The 17,338-nt window shown below is 52.8% G+C and overlaps 20 non-coding genes across 20 annotated transcripts; all 20 read left to right on the top strand.

The window, feature by feature from the left end:
- Positions 1 to 67: 67 nt before the first annotated feature.
- Positions 68 to 140, top strand: TRNAA-AGC (transfer RNA alanine (anticodon AGC)). Its single transcript has one exon. It is a non-coding gene; the product is annotated as a tRNA-Ala (tRNA).
- An 863-nt stretch (positions 141 to 1,003) lies between these two features.
- Positions 1,004 to 1,074, top strand: TRNAG-GCC (transfer RNA glycine (anticodon GCC)). Its single transcript has one exon. It is a non-coding gene; the product is annotated as a tRNA-Gly (tRNA).
- Positions 1,075 to 1,483: 409 nt separating this feature from the next.
- TRNAA-AGC (transfer RNA alanine (anticodon AGC)) lies at positions 1,484 to 1,556 on the top strand. Its single transcript has one exon. It is a non-coding gene; the product is annotated as a tRNA-Ala (tRNA).
- An 863-nt stretch (positions 1,557 to 2,419) lies between these two features.
- On the top strand, positions 2,420 to 2,490 carry TRNAG-GCC (transfer RNA glycine (anticodon GCC)). Its single transcript has one exon. It is a non-coding gene; the product is annotated as a tRNA-Gly (tRNA).
- Positions 2,491 to 2,897: 407 nt separating this feature from the next.
- On the top strand, positions 2,898 to 2,970 carry TRNAA-AGC (transfer RNA alanine (anticodon AGC)). The gene has a single exon. It is a non-coding gene; the product is annotated as a tRNA-Ala (tRNA).
- Positions 2,971 to 3,833: 863 nt separating this feature from the next.
- On the top strand, positions 3,834 to 3,904 carry TRNAG-GCC (transfer RNA glycine (anticodon GCC)). Its single transcript has one exon. It is a non-coding gene; the product is annotated as a tRNA-Gly (tRNA).
- Positions 3,905 to 4,313: 409 nt separating this feature from the next.
- On the top strand, positions 4,314 to 4,386 carry TRNAA-AGC (transfer RNA alanine (anticodon AGC)). Its single transcript has one exon. It is a non-coding gene; the product is annotated as a tRNA-Ala (tRNA).
- Positions 4,387 to 5,729: 1,343 nt separating this feature from the next.
- TRNAA-AGC (transfer RNA alanine (anticodon AGC)) lies at positions 5,730 to 5,802 on the top strand. Its single transcript has one exon. It is a non-coding gene; the product is annotated as a tRNA-Ala (tRNA).
- Positions 5,803 to 6,666: 864 nt separating this feature from the next.
- On the top strand, positions 6,667 to 6,738 carry TRNAG-GCC (transfer RNA glycine (anticodon GCC)). The gene has a single exon. It is a non-coding gene; the product is annotated as a tRNA-Gly (tRNA).
- Positions 6,739 to 7,144: 406 nt separating this feature from the next.
- TRNAA-AGC (transfer RNA alanine (anticodon AGC)) lies at positions 7,145 to 7,217 on the top strand. The gene has a single exon. It is a non-coding gene; the product is annotated as a tRNA-Ala (tRNA).
- An 863-nt stretch (positions 7,218 to 8,080) lies between these two features.
- On the top strand, positions 8,081 to 8,151 carry TRNAG-GCC (transfer RNA glycine (anticodon GCC)). The gene has a single exon. It is a non-coding gene; the product is annotated as a tRNA-Gly (tRNA).
- A 408-nt stretch (positions 8,152 to 8,559) lies between these two features.
- On the top strand, positions 8,560 to 8,632 carry TRNAA-AGC (transfer RNA alanine (anticodon AGC)). Its single transcript has one exon. It is a non-coding gene; the product is annotated as a tRNA-Ala (tRNA).
- An 864-nt stretch (positions 8,633 to 9,496) lies between these two features.
- On the top strand, positions 9,497 to 9,567 carry TRNAG-GCC (transfer RNA glycine (anticodon GCC)). The gene has a single exon. It is a non-coding gene; the product is annotated as a tRNA-Gly (tRNA).
- Positions 9,568 to 10,910: 1,343 nt separating this feature from the next.
- On the top strand, positions 10,911 to 10,981 carry TRNAG-GCC (transfer RNA glycine (anticodon GCC)). The gene has a single exon. It is a non-coding gene; the product is annotated as a tRNA-Gly (tRNA).
- A 409-nt stretch (positions 10,982 to 11,390) lies between these two features.
- Positions 11,391 to 11,463, top strand: TRNAA-AGC (transfer RNA alanine (anticodon AGC)). The gene has a single exon. It is a non-coding gene; the product is annotated as a tRNA-Ala (tRNA).
- Positions 11,464 to 12,326: 863 nt separating this feature from the next.
- Positions 12,327 to 12,397, top strand: TRNAG-GCC (transfer RNA glycine (anticodon GCC)). Its single transcript has one exon. It is a non-coding gene; the product is annotated as a tRNA-Gly (tRNA).
- Positions 12,398 to 12,806: 409 nt separating this feature from the next.
- TRNAA-AGC (transfer RNA alanine (anticodon AGC)) lies at positions 12,807 to 12,879 on the top strand. Its single transcript has one exon. It is a non-coding gene; the product is annotated as a tRNA-Ala (tRNA).
- Positions 12,880 to 13,742: 863 nt separating this feature from the next.
- Positions 13,743 to 13,813, top strand: TRNAG-GCC (transfer RNA glycine (anticodon GCC)). The gene has a single exon. It is a non-coding gene; the product is annotated as a tRNA-Gly (tRNA).
- A 408-nt stretch (positions 13,814 to 14,221) lies between these two features.
- Positions 14,222 to 14,294, top strand: TRNAA-AGC (transfer RNA alanine (anticodon AGC)). Its single transcript has one exon. It is a non-coding gene; the product is annotated as a tRNA-Ala (tRNA).
- Positions 14,295 to 15,157: 863 nt separating this feature from the next.
- Positions 15,158 to 15,228, top strand: TRNAG-GCC (transfer RNA glycine (anticodon GCC)). The gene has a single exon. It is a non-coding gene; the product is annotated as a tRNA-Gly (tRNA).
- Positions 15,229 to 17,338: the final 2,110 nt, after the last annotated feature.

Below are 17,338 nucleotides of genomic sequence, written 5' to 3'. Positions count from 1 at the left end.
CATATATTACGCATAGCACATAAGAGGACAGGGATCAGCCATAGCGCCAACGGGGAGCCCAAGCAAAGGGGGATTAGCTCAAGTGGTAGAGCGCTCGCTTAGCATGCGAGAGGTAGCGGGATCGATGCCCGCATTCTCCAAACGCTGCCTTCCTGGGAGGCACCTGGCTTTTGCGTTTGTTGTTGAAGCTTGGAACCGAGCGCCGCGAGCAACATGGGAAGCCAGAGTCCTCCTCATAACATGTGCCAAGGCGGCGTTGACGCGTTTTTTTTTTTGAGGCAGCTGTGGCTTCAGCCAAAGTCAGGCAGGCAGTATTGGACAAAAGCAATCCATTAAAGAAAGCACGGCCAGGCTTCCTTTGCCAAGAGACAATATTGCATTAGCACAAAAGGTGCCCGTGCCATCCTTATGCTGAGGGTTTTGGACTCGTTTAACCACCAGAATCAGGTTCAACTTCTCTTTGTGTGTGAAAGAGCGCCCTTTGGCCCCACTAGCAAATATCGACTGGCATAGGAAAAGGCAACGTAGCAGAGGATGGTTTCGATCCATCGACCTCTGGGTTATGGGCCCAGCACGCTTCCGCTGCGCCACTCTGCTCTTGCTGCCGAGCTGGTGCATCGACAACAAAATGTGGATCTAGTTTGCTACCGATCCCATGGGGAGTGGGTCCATCTGGCAAAGTCACAATGTAGATGACGAGGCGTTTCCATCGATGTTGACAAGCAAAAGGTGCCAGTGCCATCCTTATGCTGAGGGTTTTGGCTCAGCACGCTTCCGCTGCGCCACTCTGCTCTTGTTGCTGAGGAGGAGCATCAACAACAAAATGTGGATCTAGTTTGCTACCGATCCCATGGGGAGTGGGTCCATCTGGCAAAGTCACAATGTAGATGACAAGGCGTTTCCATCGATGTTGACAAGCTAATGCCAAGTCAAGTCTGGGCAAAAGCTGGACTCTCCTAGACCAGCTGAGCGAGGAGGGTGATGGCGCCGGCCCCGGCGTGGCGCATTGGTGGTTCAGTGGTAGAATTCTCGCCTGCCACGCGGGAGGCCCGGGTTCGATTCCCGGCCAATGCAATTATGGTGTCTTTGTCTTTAAAGCCCCCCCTTCCCCCCCCCCCGGGTAGCTCTCTCCCGCCAATTTCAAGTCCGGTGGAATGCATCAAGGCACAAGGTGTTTATTGTCTAGAACGTACTAGGTGGTGGGAAGGTTCTTTTGGAAACCACCTTCTCCTAATGACATCATTGAAACCCATGAGGTCATACTTCCGAAAGGGATCAGTTGTCAATGGACTCACGAAGGGAGAAAAAAAATGGGGGGACTCTGAGGAAGGGAGAGTGCAAACCTTCGAAGCTCGGAAAACGGGTGGCTGTCCTGGTGTCTAGCGGCCAGAGCAGGTTGTGGATTTTGCAAAACTGCATATATTACGCATAGCACATAAGAGGACAGGGATCAGCCATAGCGCCAACGGGGAGCCCAAGCAAAGGGGGATTAGCTCAAGTGGTAGAGCGCTCGCTTAGCATGCGAGAGGTAGCGGGATCGATGCCCGCATTCTCCAAACGCTGCCTTCCTGGGAGGCACCTGGCTTTTGCGTTTGTTGTTGAAGCTTGGAACCGAGCGCCGCGAGCAACATGGGAAGCCAGAGTCCTCCTCATAACATGTGCCAAGGCGGCGTTGACGCGTTTTTTTTTTTGAGGCAGCTGTGGCATCAGCCAAAGTCAGGCAGGCAGTATTGGACAAAAGCAATCCATTAAAGAAAGCACGGCCAGGCTTCCTTTGCCAAGAGACAATATTGCATTAGCACAAAAGGTGCCCGTGCCATCCTTATGCTGAGGGTTTTGGACTCGTTTAACCACCAGAATCAGGTTCAACTTCTCTTTGTGTGTGAAAGAGCGCCCTTTGGCCCCACTAGCAAATATCGACTGGCATAGGAAAAGGCAACGTAGCAGAGGATGGTTTCGATCCATCGACCTCTGGGTTATGGGCCCAGCACGCTTCCGCTGCGCCACTCTGCTCTTGCTGCCGAGCTGGTGCATCGACAACAAAATGTGGATCTAGTTTGCTACCGATCCCATGGGGAGTGGGTCCATCTGGCAAAGTCACAATGTAGATGACGAGGCGTTTCCATCGATGTTGACAAGCAAAAGGTGCCAGTGCCATCCTTATGCTGAGGGTTTTGGCTCAGCACGCTTCCGCTGCGCCACTCTGCTCTTGTTGCTGAGGAGGAGCATCAACAACAAAATGTGGATCTAGTTTGCTACCGATCCCATGGGGAGTGGGTCCATCTGGCAAAGTCACAATGTAGATGACAAGGCGTTTCCATCGATGTTGACAAGCTAATGCCAAGTCAAGTCTGGGCAAAAGCTGGACTCTCCTAGACCAGCTGAGCGAGGAGGGTGATGGCGCCGGCCCCGGCGTGGCGCATTGGTGGTTCAGTGGTAGAATTCTCGCCTGCCACGCGGGAGGCCCGGGTTCGATTCCCGGCCAATGCAATTATGGTGTCTTTGTCTTTAAAGCCCCCCCTTCCCCCCCCCGGGTAGCTCTCTCCCGCCAATTTCAAGTCCGGTGGAATGCATCAAGGCACAAGGTGTTTATTGTCTAGAACGTACTAGGTGGTGGGAAGGTTCTTTTGGAAACCACCTTCTCCTAATGACATCATTGAAACCCATGAGGTCATACTTCCGAAAGGGATCAGTTGTCAATGGACTCACGAAGGGAGAAAAAAAATGGGGGGACTCTGAGGAAGGGAGAGTGCAAACCTTCGAAGCTCGGAAAACGGGTGGCTGTCCTGGTGTCTAGCGGCCAGAGCAGGTTGTGGATTTTGCAAAACTGCATATATTACGCATAGCACATAAGAGGACAGGGATCAGCCATAGCGCCAACGGGGAGCCCAAGCAAAGGGGGATTAGCTCAAGTGGTAGAGCGCTCGCTTAGCATGCGAGAGGTAGCGGGATCGATGCCCGCATTCTCCAAACGCTGCCTTCCTGGGAGGCACCTGGCTTTTGCGTTTGTTGTTGAAGCTTGGAACCGAGCGCCGCGAGCAACATGGGAAGCCAGAGTCCTCCTCATAACATGTGCCAAGGCGGCGTTGACGCGTTTTTTTTTTTGAGGCAGCTGTGGCTTCAGCCAAAGTCAGGCAGGCAGTATTGGACAAAAGCAATCCATTAAAGAAAGCACGGCCAGGCTTCCTTTGCCAAGAGACAATATTGCATTAGCACAAAAGGTGCCCGTGCCATCCTTATGCTGAGGGTTTTGGACTCGTTTAACCACCAGAATCAGGTTCAACTTCTCTTTGTGTGTGAAAGAGCGCCCTTTGGCCCCACTAGCAAATATCGACTGGCATAGGAAAAGGCAACGTAGCAGAGGATGGTTTCGATCCATCGACCTCTGGGTTATGGGCCCAGCACGCTTCCGCTGCGCCACTCTGCTCTTGCTGCCGAGCTGGTGCATCGACAACAAAATGTGGATCTAGTTTGCTACCGATCCCATGGGGAGTGGGTCCATCTGGCAAAGTCACAATGTAGATGACGAGGCGTTTCCATCGATGTTGACAAGCAAAAGGTGCCAGTGCCATCCTTATGCTGAGGGTTTTGGCTCAGCACGCTTCCGCTGCGCCACTCTGCTCTTGTTGCTGAGGAGGAGCATCAACAACAAAATGTGGATCTAGTTTGCTACCGATCCCATGGGGAGTGGGTCCATCTGGCAAAGTCACAATGTAGATGACAAGGCGTTTCCATCGATGTTGACAAGCTAATGCCAAGTCAAGTCTGGGCAAAAGCTGGACTCTCCTAGACCAGCTGAGCGAGGAGGGTGATGGCGCCGGCCCCGGCGTGGCGCATTGGTGGTTCAGTGGTAGAATTCTCGCCTGCCACGCGGGAGGCCCGGGTTCGATTCCCGGCCAATGCAATTATGGTGTCTTTGTCTTTAAAGCCCCCCCCTTCCCCCCCCCCGGGTAGCTCTCTCCCGCCAATTTCAAGTCCGGTGGAATGCATCAAGGCACAAGGTGTTTATTGTCTAGAACGTACTAGGTGGTGGGAAGGTTCTTTTGGAAACCACCTTCTCCTAATGACATCATTGAAACCCATGAGGTCATACTTCCGAAAGGGATCAGTTGTCAATGGACTCACGAAGGGAGAAAAAAAATGGGGGGACTCTGAGGAAGGGAGAGTGCAAACCTTCGAAGCTCGGAAAACGGGTGGCTGTCCTGGTGTCTAGCGGCCAGAGCAGGTTGTGGATTTTGCAAAACTGCATATATTACGCATAGCACATAAGAGGACAGGGATCAGCCATAGCGCCAACGGGGAGCCCAAGCAAAGGGGGATTAGCTCAAGTGGTAGAGCGCTCGCTTAGCATGCGAGAGGTAGCGGGATCGATGCCCGCATTCTCCAAACGCTGCCTTCCTGGGAGGCACCTGGCTTTTGCGTTTGTTGTTGAAGCTTGGAACCGAGCGCCGCGAGCAACATGGGAAGCCAGAGTCCTCCTCATAACATGTGCCAAGGCGGCGTTGACGCGTTTTTTTTTTTGAGGCAGCTGTGGCTTCAGCCAAAGTCAGGCAGGCAGTATTGGACAAAAGCAATCCATTAAAGAAAGCACGGCCAGGCTTCCTTTGCCAAGAGACAATATTGCATTAGCACAAAAGGTGCCCGTGCCATCCTTATGCTGAGGGTTTTGGACTCGTTTAACCACCAGAATCAGGTTCAACTTCTCTTTGTGTGTGAAAGAGCGCCCTTTGGCCCCACTAGCAAATATCGACTGGCATAGGAAAAGGCAACGTAGCAGAGGATGGTTTCGATCCATCGACCTCTGGGTTATGGGCCCAGCACGCTTCCGCTGCGCCACTCTGCTCTTGCTGCCGAGCTGGTGCATCGACAACAAAATGTGGATCTAGTTTGCTACCGATCCCATGGGGAGTGGGTCCATCTGGCAAAGTCACAATGTAGATGACGAGGCGTTTCCATCGATGTTGACAAGCAAAAGGTGCCAGTGCCATCCTTATGCTGAGGGTTTTGGCTCAGCACGCTTCCGCTGCGCCACTCTGCTCTTGTTGCTGAGGAGGAGCATCAACAACAAAATGTGGATCTAGTTTGCTACCGATCCCATGGGGAGTGGGTCCATCTGGCAAAGTCACAATGTAGATGACAAGGCGTTTCCATCGATGTTGACAAGCTAATGCCAAGTCAAGTCTGGGCAAAAGCTGGACTCTCCTAGACCAGCTGAGCGAGGAGGGTGATGGCGCCGGCCCCGGCGTGGCGCATTGGTGGTTCAGTGGTAGAATTCTCGCCTGCCACGCGGGAGGCCTGGGTTCGATTCCCGGCCAATGCAATTATGGTGTCTTTGTCTTTAAAGCCCCCCCTTCCCCCCCCCCCGGGTAGCTCTCTCCCGCCAATTTCAAGTCCGGTGGAATGCATCAAGGCACAAGGTGTTTATTGTCTAGAACGTACTAGGTGGTGGGAAGGTTCTTTTGGAAACCACCTTCTCCTAATGACATCATTGAAACCCATGAGGTCATACTTCCGAAAGGGATCAGTTGTCAATGGACTCACGAAGGGAGAAAAAAAATGGGGGGACTCTGAGGAAGGGAGAGTGCAAACCTTCGAAGCTCGGAAAACGGGTGGCTGTCCTGGTGTCTAGCGGCCAGAGCAGGTTGTGGATTTTGCAAAACTGCATATATTACGCATAGCACATAAGAGGACAGGGATCAGCCATAGCGCCAACGGGGAGCCCAAGCAAAGGGGGATTAGCTCAAGTGGTAGAGCGCTCGCTTAGCATGCGAGAGGTAGCGGGATCGATGCCCGCATTCTCCAAACGCTGCCTTCCTGGGAGGCACCTGGCTTTTGCGTTTGTTGTTGAAGCTTGGAACCGAGCGCCGCGAGCAACATGGGAAGCCAGAGTCCTCCTCATAACATGTGCCAAGGCGGCGTTGACGCGTTTTTTTTTTTGAGGCAGCTGTGGCTTCAGCCAAAGTCAGGCAGGCAGTATTGGACAAAAGCAATCCATTAAAGAAAGCACGGCCAGGCTTCCTTTGCCAAGAGACAATATTGCATTAGCACAAAAGGTGCCCGTGCCATCCTTATGCTGAGGGTTTTGACTCGTTTAACCACCAGAATCAGGTTCAACTTCTCTTTGTGTGTGAAAGAGCGCCCTTTGGCCCCACTAGCAAATATCGACTGGCATAGGAAAAGGCAACGTAGCAGAGGATGGTTTCGATCCATCGACCTCTGGGTTATGGGCCCAGCACGCTTCCGCTGCGCCACTCTGCTCTTGCTGCCGAGCTGGTGCATCGACAACAAAATGTGGATCTAGTTTTGCTACCGATCCCATGGGGAGTGGGTCCATCTGGCAAAGTCACAATGTAGATGACGAGGCGTTTCCATCGATGTTGACAAGCAAAAGGTGCCAGTGCCATCCTTATGCTGAGGGTTTTGGCTCAGCACGCTTCCGCTGCGCCACTCTGCTCTTGTTGCTGAGGAGGAGCATCAACAACAAAATGTGGATCTAGTTTTGCTACCGATCCCATGGGGAGTGGGTCCATCTGGCAAAGTCACAATGTAGATGACAAGGCGTTTCCATCGATGTTGACAAGCTAATGCCAAGTCAAGTCTGGGCAAAAGCTGGACTCTCCTAGACCAGCTGAGCGAGGAGGGTGATGGCGCCGGCCCCGGCGTGGCGCATTGGTGGTTCAGTGGTAGAATTCTCGCCTGCCACGCGGGAGGGCCCGGGTTCGATTCCCGGCCAATGCAATTATGGTGTCTTTGTCTTTAAAGCCCCCCCTTCCCCCCCCCGGGTAGCTCTCTCCCGCCAATTTCAAGTCCGGTGGAATGCATCAAGGCACAAGGTGTTTATTGTCTAGAACGTACTAGGTGGTGGGAAGGTTCTTTTGGAAACCACCTTCTCCTAATGACATCATTGAAACCCATGAGGTCATACTTCCGAAAGGGATCAGTTGTCAATGGACTCACGAAGGGAGAAAAAAAATGGGGGGACTCTGAGGAAGGGAGAGTGCAAACCTTCGAAGCTCGGAAAACGGGTGGCTGTCCTGGTGTCTAGCGGCCAGAGCAGGTTGTGGATTTTGCAAAACTGCATATATTACGCATAGCACATAAGAGGACAGGGATCAGCCATAGCGCCAACGGGAGCCCAAGCAAAGGGGGATTAGCTCAAGTGGTAGAGCGCTCGCTTAGCATGCGAGAGGTAGCGGGATCGATGCCCGCATTCTCCAAACGCTGCCTTCCTGGGAGGCACCTGGCTTTTGCGTTTGTTGTTGAAGCTTGGAACCGAGCGCCGCGAGCAACATGGGAAGCCAGAGTCCTCCTCATAACATGTGCCAAGGCGGCGTTGACGCGTTTTTTTTTTTGAGGCAGCTGTGGCTTCAGCCAAAGTCAGGCAGGCAGTATTGGACAAAAGCAATCCATTAAAGAAAGCACGGCCAGGCTTCCTTTGCCAAGAGACAATATTGCATTAGCACAAAAGGTGCCCGTGCCATCCTTATGCTGAGGGTTTTGGACTCGTTTAACCACCAGAATCAGGTTCAACTTCTCTTTGTGTGTGAAAGAGCGCCCTTTGGCCCCACTAGCAAATATCGACTGGCATAGGAAAAGGCAACGTAGCAGAGGATGGTTTCGATCCATCGACCTCTGGGTTATGGGCCCAGCACGCTTCCGCTGCGCCACTCTGCTCTTGCTGCCGAGCTGGTGCATCGACAACAAAATGTGGATCTAGTTTGCTACCGATCCCATGGGGAGTGGGTCCATCTGGCAAAGTCACAATGTAGATGACGAGGCGTTTCCATCGATGTTGACAAGCAAAAGGTGCCAGTGCCATCCTTATGCTGAGGGTTTTGGCTCAGCACGCTTCCGCTGCGCCACTCTGCTCTTGTTGCTGAGGAGGAGCATCAACAACAAAATGTGGATCTAGTTTGCTACCGATCCCATGGGGAGTGGGTCCATCTGGCAAAGTCACAATGTAGATGACAAGGCGTTTCCATCGATGTTGACAAGCTAATGCCAAGTCAAGTCTGGGCAAAAGCTGGACTCTCCTAGACCAGCTGAGCGAGGAGGGTGATGGCGCCGGCCCCGGCGTGGCGCATTGGTGGTTCAGTGGTAGAATTCTCGCCTGCCACGCGGGAGGCCCGGGTTCGATTCCCGGCCAATGCAATTATGGTGTCTTTGTCTTTAAAGCCCCCCCTTCCCCCCCCCCGGGTAGCTCTCTCCCGCCAATTTCAAGTCCGGTGGAATGCATCAAGGCACAAGGTGTTTATTGTCTAGAACGTACTAGGTGGTGGGAAGGTTCTTTTGGAAACCACCTTCTCCTAATGACATCATTGAAACCCATGAGGTCATACTTCCGAAAGGGATCAGTTGTCAATGGACTCACGAAGGGAGAAAAAAAATGGGGGGACTCTGAGGAAGGGAGAGTGCAAACCTTCGAAGCTCGGAAAACGGGTGGCTGTCCTGGTGTCTAGCGGCCAGAGCAGGTTGTGGATTTTGCAAAACTGCATATATTACGCATAGCACATAAGAGGACAGGGATCAGCCATAGCGCCAACGGGGAGCCCAAGCAAAGGGGGATTAGCTCAAGTGGTAGAGCGCTCGCTTAGCATGCGAGAGGTAGCGGGATCGATGCCCGCATTCTCCAAACGCTGCCTTCCTGGGAGGCACCTGGCTTTTGCGTTTGTTGTTGAAGCTTGGAACCGAGCGCCGCGAGCAACATGGGAAGCCAGAGTCCTCCTCATAACATGTGCCAAGGCGGCGTTGACGCGTTTTTTTTTTTGAGGCAGCTGTGGCTTCAGCCAAAGTCAGGCAGGCAGTATTGGACAAAAGCAATCCATTAAAGAAAGCACGGCCAGGCTTCCTTTGCCAAGAGACAATATTGCATTAGCACAAAAGGTGCCCGTGCCATCCTTATGCTGAGGGTTTTGGACTCGTTTAACCACCAGAATCAGGTTCAACTTCTCTTTGTGTGTGAAAGAGCGCCCTTTGGCCCCACTAGCAAATATCGACTGGCATAGGAAAAGGCAACGTAGCAGAGGATGGTTTCGATCCATCGACCTCTGGGTTATGGGCCCAGCACGCTTCCGCTGCGCCACTCTGCTCTTGCTGCCGAGCTGGTGCATCGACAACAAAATGTGGATCTAGTTTGCTACCGATCCCATGGGGAGTGGGTCCATCTGGCAAAGTCACAATGTAGATGACGAGGCGTTTCCATCGATGTTGACAAGCAAAAGGTGCCAGTGCCATCCTTATGCTGAGGGTTTTGGCTCAGCACGCTTCCGCTGCGCCACTCTGCTCTTGTTGCTGAGGAGGAGCATCAACAACAAAATGTGGATCTAGTTTGCTACCGATCCCATGGGGAGTGGGTCCATCTGGCAAAGTCACAATGTAGATGACAAGGCGTTTCCATCGATGTTGACAAGCTAATGCCAAGTCAAGTCTGGGCAAAAGCTGGACTCTCCTAGACCAGCTGAGCGAGGAGGGTGATGGCGCCGGCCCCCGGCGTGGCGCATTGGTGGTTCAGTGGTAGAATTCTCGCCTGCCACGCGGGAGGCCCGGGTTCGATTCCCGGCCAATGCAATTATGGTGTCTTTGTCTTTAAAGCCCCCCCTTCCCCCCCCCGGGTAGCTCTCTCCCGCCAATTTCAAGTCCGGTGGAATGCATCAAGGCACAAGGTGTTTATTGTCTAGAACGTACTAGGTGGTGGGAAGGTTCTTTTGGAAACCACCTTCTCCTAATGACATCATTGAAACCCATGAGGTCATACTTCCGAAAGGGATCAGTTGTCAATGGACTCACGAAGGGAGAAAAAAAATGGGGGGACTCTGAGGAAGGGAGAGTGCAAACCTTCGAAGCTCGGAAAACGGGTGGCTGTCCTGGTGTCTAGCGGCCAGAGCAGGTTGTGGATTTTGCAAAACTGCATATATTACGCATAGCACATAAGAGGACAGGGATCAGCCATAGCGCCAACGGGGAGCCCAAGCAAAGGGGGATTAGCTCAAGTGGTAGAGCGCTCGCTTAGCATGCGAGAGGTAGTGGGATCGATGCCCGCATTCTCCAAACGCTGCCTTCCTGGGAGGCACCTGGCTTTTGCGTTTGTTGTTGAAGCTTGGAACCGAGCGCCGCGAGCAACATGGGAAGCCAGAGTCCTCCTCATAACATGTGCCAAGGCGGCGTTGACGCGTTTTTTTTTTTGAGGCAGCTGTGGCTTCAGCCAAAGTCAGGCAGGCAGTATTGGACAAAAGCAATCCATTAAAGAAAGCACGGCCAGGCTTCCTTTGCCAAGAGACAATATTGCATTAGCACAAAAGGTGCCCGTGCCATCCTTATGCTGAGGGTTTTGGACTCGTTTAACCACCAGAATCAGGTTCAACTTCTCTTTGTGTGTGAAAGAGCGCCCTTTGGCCCCACTAGCAAATATCGACTGGCATAGGAAAAGGCAACGTAGCAGAGGATGGTTTCGATCCATCGACCTCTGGGTTATGGGCCCAGCACGCTTCCGCTGCGCCACTCTGCTCTTGCTGCCGAGCTGGTGCATCGACAACAAAATGTGGATCTAGTTTGCTACCGATCCCATGGGGAGTGGGTCCATCTGGCAAAGTCACAATGTAGATGACGAGGCGTTTCCATCGATGTTGACAAGCAAAAGGTGCCAGTGCCATCCTTATGCTGAGGGTTTTGGCTCAGCACGCTTCCGCTGCGCCACTCTGCTCTTGTTGCTGAGGAGGAGCATCAACAACAAAATGTGGATCTAGTTTGCTACCGATCCCATGGGGAGTGGGTCCATCTGGCAAAGTCACAATGTAGATGACAAGGCGTTTCCATCGATGTTGACAAGCTAATGCCAAGTCAAGTCTGGGCAAAAGCTGGACTCTCCTAGACCAGCTGAGCGAGGAGGGTGATGGCGCCGGCCCCAGCGTGGCGCATTGGTGGTTCAGTGGTAGAATTCTCGCCTGCCACGCGGGAGGCCCGGGTTCGATTCCCGGCCAATGCAATTATGGTGTCTTTGTCTTTAAAGCCCCCCCCTTCCCCCCCCCCGGGTAGCTCTCTCCCGCCAATTTCAAGTCCGGTGGAATGCATCAAGGCACAAGGTGTTTATTGTCTAGAACGTACTAGGTGGTGGGAAGGTTCTTTTGGAAACCACCTTCTCCTAATGACATCATTGAAACCCATGAGGTCATACTTCCGAAAGGGATCAGTTGTCAATGGACTCACGAAGGGAGAAAAAAAATGGGGGGACTCTGAGGAAGGGAGAGTGCAAACCTTCGAAGCTCGGAAAACGGGTGGCTGTCCTGGTGTCTAGCGGCCAGAGCAGGTTGTGGATTTTGCAAAACTGCATATATTACGCATAGCACATAAGAGGACAGGGATCAGCCATAGCGCCAACGGGGAGCCCAAGCAAAGGGGGATTAGCTCAAGTGGTAGAGCGCTCGCTTAGCATGCGAGAGGTAGCGGGATCGATGCCCGCATTCTCCAAACGCTGCCTTCCTGGGAGGCACCTGGCTTTTGCGTTTGTTGTTGAAGCTTGGAACCGAGCGCCGCGAGCAACATGGGAAGCCAGAGTCCTCCTCATAACATGTGCCAAGGCGGCGTTGACGCGTTTTTTTTTTTGAGGCAGCTGTGGCTTCAGCCAAAGTCAGGCAGGCAGTATTGGACAAAAGCAATCCATTAAAGAAAGCACGGCCAGGCTTCCTTTGCCAAGAGACAATATTGCATTAGCACAAAAGGTGCCCGTGCCATCCTTATGCTGAGGGTTTTGGACTCGTTTAACCACCAGAATCAGGTTCAACTTCTCTTTGTGTGTGAAAGAGCGCCCTTTGGCCCCACTAGCAAATATCGACTGGCATAGGAAAAGGCAACGTAGCAGAGGATGGTTTCGATCCATCGACCTCTGGGTTATGGGCCCAGCACGCTTCCGCTGCGCCACTCTGCTCTTGCTGCCGAGCTGGTGCATCGACAACAAAATGTGGATCTAGTTTGCTACCGATCCCATGGGGAGTGGGTCCATCTGGCAAAGTCACAATGTAGATGACGAGGCGTTTCCATCGATGTTGACAAGCAAAAGGTGCCAGTGCCATCCTTATGCTGAGGGTTTTGGCTCAGCACGCTTCCGCTGCGCCACTCTGCTCTTGTTGCTGAGGAGGAGCATCAACAACAAAATGTGGATCTAGTTTGCTACCGATCCCATGGGGAGTGGGTCCATCTGGCAAAGTCACAATGTAGATGACAAGGCGTTTCCATCGATGTTGACAAGCTAATGCCAAGTCAAGTCTGGGCAAAAGCTGGACTCTCCTAGACCAGCTGAGCGAGGAGGGTGATGGCGCCGGCCCCGGCGTGGCGCATTGGTGGTTCAGTGGTAGAATTCTCGCCTGCCACGCGGGAGGCCCGGGTTCGATTCCCGGCCAATGCAATTATGGTGTCTTTGTCTTTAAAGCCCCCCCTTCCCCCCCCCCGGGTAGCTCTCTCCCGCCAATTTCAAGTCCGGTGGAATGCATCAAGGCACAAGGTGTTTATTGTCTAGAACGTACTAGGTGGTGGGAAGGTTCTTTTGGAAACCACCTTCTCCTAATGACATCATTGAAACCCATGAGGTCATACTTCCGAAAGGGATCAGTTGTCAATGGACTCACGAAGGGAGAAAAAAAAATGGGGGGACTCTGAGGAAGGGAGAGTGCAAACCTTCGAAGCTCGGAAAACGGGTGGCTGTCCTGGTGTCTAGCGGCCAGAGCAGGTTGTGGATTTTGCAAAACTGCATATATTACGCATAGCACATAAGAGGACAGGGATCAGCCATAGCGCCAACGGGGAGCCCAAGCAAAGGGGGATTAGCTCAAGTGGTAGAGCGCTCGCTTAGCATGCGAGAGGTAGCGGGATCGATGCCCGCATTCTCCAAACGCTGCCTTCCTGGGAGGCACCTGGCTTTTGCGTTTGTTGTTGAAGCTTGGAACCGAGCGCCGCGAGCAACATGGGAAGCCAGAGTCCTCCTCATAACATGTGCCAAGGCGGCGTTGACGCGTTTTTTTTTTTGAGGCAGCTGTGGCTTCAGCCAAAGTCAGGCAGGCAGTATTGGACAAAAGCAATCCATTAAAGAAAGCACGGCCAGGCTTCCTTTGCCAAGAGACAATATTGCATTAGCACAAAAGGTGCCCGTGCCATCCTTATGCTGAGGGTTTTGGACTCGTTTAACCACCAGAATCAGGTTCAACTTCTCTTTGTGTGTGAAAGAGCGCCCTTTGGCCCCACTAGCAAATATCGACTGGCATAGGAAAAGGCAACGTAGCAGAGGATGGTTTCGATCCATCGACCTCTGGGTTATGGGCCCAGCACGCTTCCGCTGCGCCACTCTGCTCTTGCTGCCGAGCTGGTGCATCGACAACAAAATGTGGATCTAGTTTGCTACCGATCCCATGGGGAGTGGGTCCATCTGGCAAAGTCACAATGTAGATGACGAGGCGTTTCCATCGATGTTGACAAGCAAAAGGTGCCAGTGCCATCCTTATGCTGAGGGTTTTGGCTCAGCACGCTTCCGCTGCGCCACTCTGCTCTTGTTGCTGAGGAGGAGCATCAACAACAAAATGTGGATCTAGTTTGCTACCGATCCCATGGGGAGTGGGTCCATCTGGCAAAGTCACAATGTAGATGACAAGGCGTTTCCATCGATGTTGACAAGCTAATGCCAAGTCAAGTCTGGGCAAAAGCTGGACTCTCCTAGACCAGCTGAGCGAGGAGGGTGATGGCGCCGGCCCCGGCGTGGCGCATTGGTGGTTCAGTGGTAGAATTCTCGCCTGCCACGCGGGAGGCCCGGGTTCGATTCCCGGCCAATGCAATTATGGTGTCTTTGTCTTTAAAGCCCCCCCTTCCCCCCCCCCGGGTAGCTCTCTCCCGCCAATTTCAAGTCCGGTGGAATGCATCAAGGCACAAGGTGTTTATTGTCTAGAACGTACTAGGTGGTGGGAAGGTTCTTTTGGAAACCACCTTCTCCTAATGACATCATTGAAACCCATGAGGTCATACTTCCGAAAGGGATCAGTTGTCAATGGACTCACGAAGGGAGAAAAAAAATGGGGGGACTCTGAGGAAGGGAGAGTGCAAACCTTCGAAGCTCGGAAAACGGGTGGCTGTCCTGGTGTCTAGCGGCCAGAGCAGGTTGTGGATTTTGCAAAACTGCATATATTACGCATAGCACATAAGAGGACAGGGATCAGCCATAGCGCCAACGGGGAGCCCAAGCAAAGGGGGATTAGCTCAAGTGGTAGAGCGCTCGCTTAGCATGCGAGAGGTAGCGGGATCGATGCCCGCATTCTCCAAACGCTGCCTTCCTGGGAGGCACCTGGCTTTTGCGTTTGTTGTTGAAGCTTGGAACCGAGCGCCGCGAGCAACATGGGAAGCCAGAGTCCTCCTCATAACATGTGCCAAGGCGGCGTTGACGCGTTTTTTTTTTTGAGGCAGCTGTGGCTTCAGCCAAAGTCAGGCAGGCAGTATTGGACAAAAGCAATCCATTAAAGAAAGCACGGCCAGGCTTCCTTTGCCAAGAGACAATATTGCATTAGCACAAAAGGTGCCCGTGCCATCCTTATGCTGAGGGTTTTGGACTCGTTTAACCACCAGAATCAGGTTCAACTTCTCTTTGTGTGTGAAAGAGCGCCCTTTGGCCCCACTAGCAAATATCGACTGGCATAGGAAAAGGCAACGTAGCAGAGGATGGTTTCGATCCATCGACCTCTGGGTTATGGGCCCAGCACGCTTCCGCTGCGCCACTCTGCTCTTGCTGCCGAGCTGGTGCATCGACAATAAAATGTGGATCTAGTTTGCTACCGATCCCATGGGGAGTGGGTCCATCTGGCAAAGTCACAATGTAGATGACGAGGCGTTTCCATCGATGTTGACAAGCAAAAGGTGCCAGTGCCATCCTTATGCTGAGGGTTTTGGCTCAGCACGCTTCCGCTGCGCCACTCTGCTCTTGTTGCTGAGGAGGAGCATCAACAACAAAATGTGGATCTAGTTTGCTACCGATCCCATGGGGAGTGGGTCCATCTGGCAAAGTCACAATGTAGATGACAAGGCGTTTCCATCGATGTTGACAAGCTAATGCCAAGTCAAGTCTGGGCAAAAGCTGGACTCTCCTAGACCAGCTGAGCGAGGAGGGTGATGGCGCCGGCCCCGGCGTGGCGCATTGGTGGTTCAGTGGTAGAATTCTCGCCTGCCACGCGGGAGGCCCGGGTTCGATTCCCGGCCAATGCAATTATGGTGTCTTTGTCTTTAAAGCCCCCCCTTCCCCCCCCCCGGGTAGCTCTCTCCCGCCAATTTCAAGTCCGGTGGAATGCATCAAGGCACAAGGTGTTTATTGTCTAGAACGTACTAGGTGGTGGGAAGGTTCTTTTGGAAACCACCTTCTCCTAATGACATCATTGAAACCCATGAGGTCATACTTCCGAAAGGGATCAGTTGTCAATGGACTCACGAAGGGAGAAAAAAAATGGGGGGACTCTGAGGAAGGGAGAGTGCAAACCTTCGAAACTCGGAAAACGGGTGGCTGTCCTGGTGTCTAGCGGCCAGAGCAGGTTGTGGATTTTGCAAAACTGCATATATTACGCATAGCACATAAGAGGACAGGGATCAGCCATAGCGCCAACGGGGAGCCCAAGCAAAGGGGGATTAGCTCAAGTGGTAGAGCGCTCGCTTAGCATGCGAGAGGTAGTGGGATCGATGCCCGCATTCTCCAAACGCTGCCTTCCTGGGAGGCACCTGGCTTTTGCGTTTGTTGTTGAAGCTTGGAACCGAGCGCCGCGAGCAACATGGGAAGCCAGAGTCCTCCTCATAACATGTGCCAAGGCGGCGTTGACGCGTTTTTTTTTTTGAGGCAGCTGTGGCTTCAGCCAAAGTCAGGCAGGCAGTATTGGACAAAAGCAATCCATTAAAGAAAGCACGGCCAGGCTTCCTTTGCCAAGAGACAATATTGCATTAGCACAAAAGGTGCCCGTGCCATCCTTATGCTGAGGGTTTTGGACTCGTTTAACCACCAGAATCAGGTTCAACTTCTCTTTGTGTGTGAAAGAGCGCCCTTTGGCCCCACTAGCAAATATCGACTGGCATAGGAAAAGGCAACGTAGCAGAGGATGGTTTCGATCCATCGACCTCTGGGTTATGGGCCCAGCACGCTTCCGCTGCGCCACTCTGCTCTTGCTGCTGAGCTGGTGCATCGACAACAAAATGTGGATCTAGTTTGCTACCGATCCCATGGGGAGTGGGTCCATCTGGCAAAGTCACAATGTAGATGACGAGGCGTTTCCATCGATGTTGACAAGCAAAAGGTGCCAGTGCCATCCTTATGCTGAGGGTTTTGGCTCAGCACGCTTCCGCTGCGCCACTCTGCTCTTGTTGCTGAGGAGGAGCATCAACAACAAAATGTGGATCTAGTTTGCTACCGATCCCATGGGGAGTGGGTCCATCTGGCAAAGTCACAATGTAGATGACAAGGCGTTTCCATCGATGTTGACAAGCTAATGCCAAGTCAAGTCTGGGCAAAAGCTGGACTCTCCTAGACCAGCTGAGCGAGGAGGGTGATGGCGCCGGCCCCGGCGTGGCGCATTGGTGGTTCAGTGGTAGAATTCTCGCCTGCCACGCGGGAGGCCCAGGTTCGATTCCCGGCCAATGCAATTATGGTGTCTTTGTCTTTAAAGCCCCCCCCTTCCCCCCCCCGGGTAGCTCTCTCCCGCCAATTTCAAGTCCGGTGGAATGCATCAAGGCACAAGGTGTTTATTGTCTAGAACGTACTAGGTGGTGGGAAGGTTCTTTTGGAAACCACCTTCTCCTAATGACATCATTGAAACCCATGAGGTCATACTTCCGAAAGGGATCAGTTGTCAATGGACTCACGAAGGGAGAAAAAAAATGGGGGGACTCTGAGGAAGGGAGAGTGCAAACCTTCGAAGCTCGGAAAACGGGTGGCTGTCCTGGTGTCTAGCGGCCAGAGCAGGTTGTGGATTTTGCAAAACTGCATATATTACGCATAGCACATAAGAGGACAGGGATCAGCCATAGCGCCAACGGGGAGCCCAAGCAAAGGGGGATTAGCTCAAGTGGTAGAGCGCTCGCTTAGCATGCGAGAGGTAGCGGGATCGATGCCCACATTCTCCAAACGCTGCCTTCCTGGGAGGCACCTGGCTTTTGCGTTTGTTGTTGAAGCTTGGAACCGAGCGCCGCGAGCAACATGGGAAGCCAGAGTCCTCCTCATAACATGTGCCAAGGCGGCGTTGACGCGTTTTTTTTTTTGAGGCAGCTGTGGCTTCAGCCAAAGTCAGGCAGGCAGTATTGGACAAAAGCAATCCATTAAAGAAAGCACGGCCAGGCT

The sequence above is a fragment of the Aquarana catesbeiana genome, linkage group LG04 (genome assembly GCF_042186555.1).
Source record: "Aquarana catesbeiana isolate 2022-GZ linkage group LG04, ASM4218655v1, whole genome shotgun sequence".
NCBI lineage: Eukaryota > Metazoa > Chordata > Amphibia > Anura > Ranidae > Aquarana > Aquarana catesbeiana.
The sequence above is the reverse complement of the archived record's forward strand: the minus strand, read 5'-3'. Positions and strand labels throughout refer to the sequence as shown.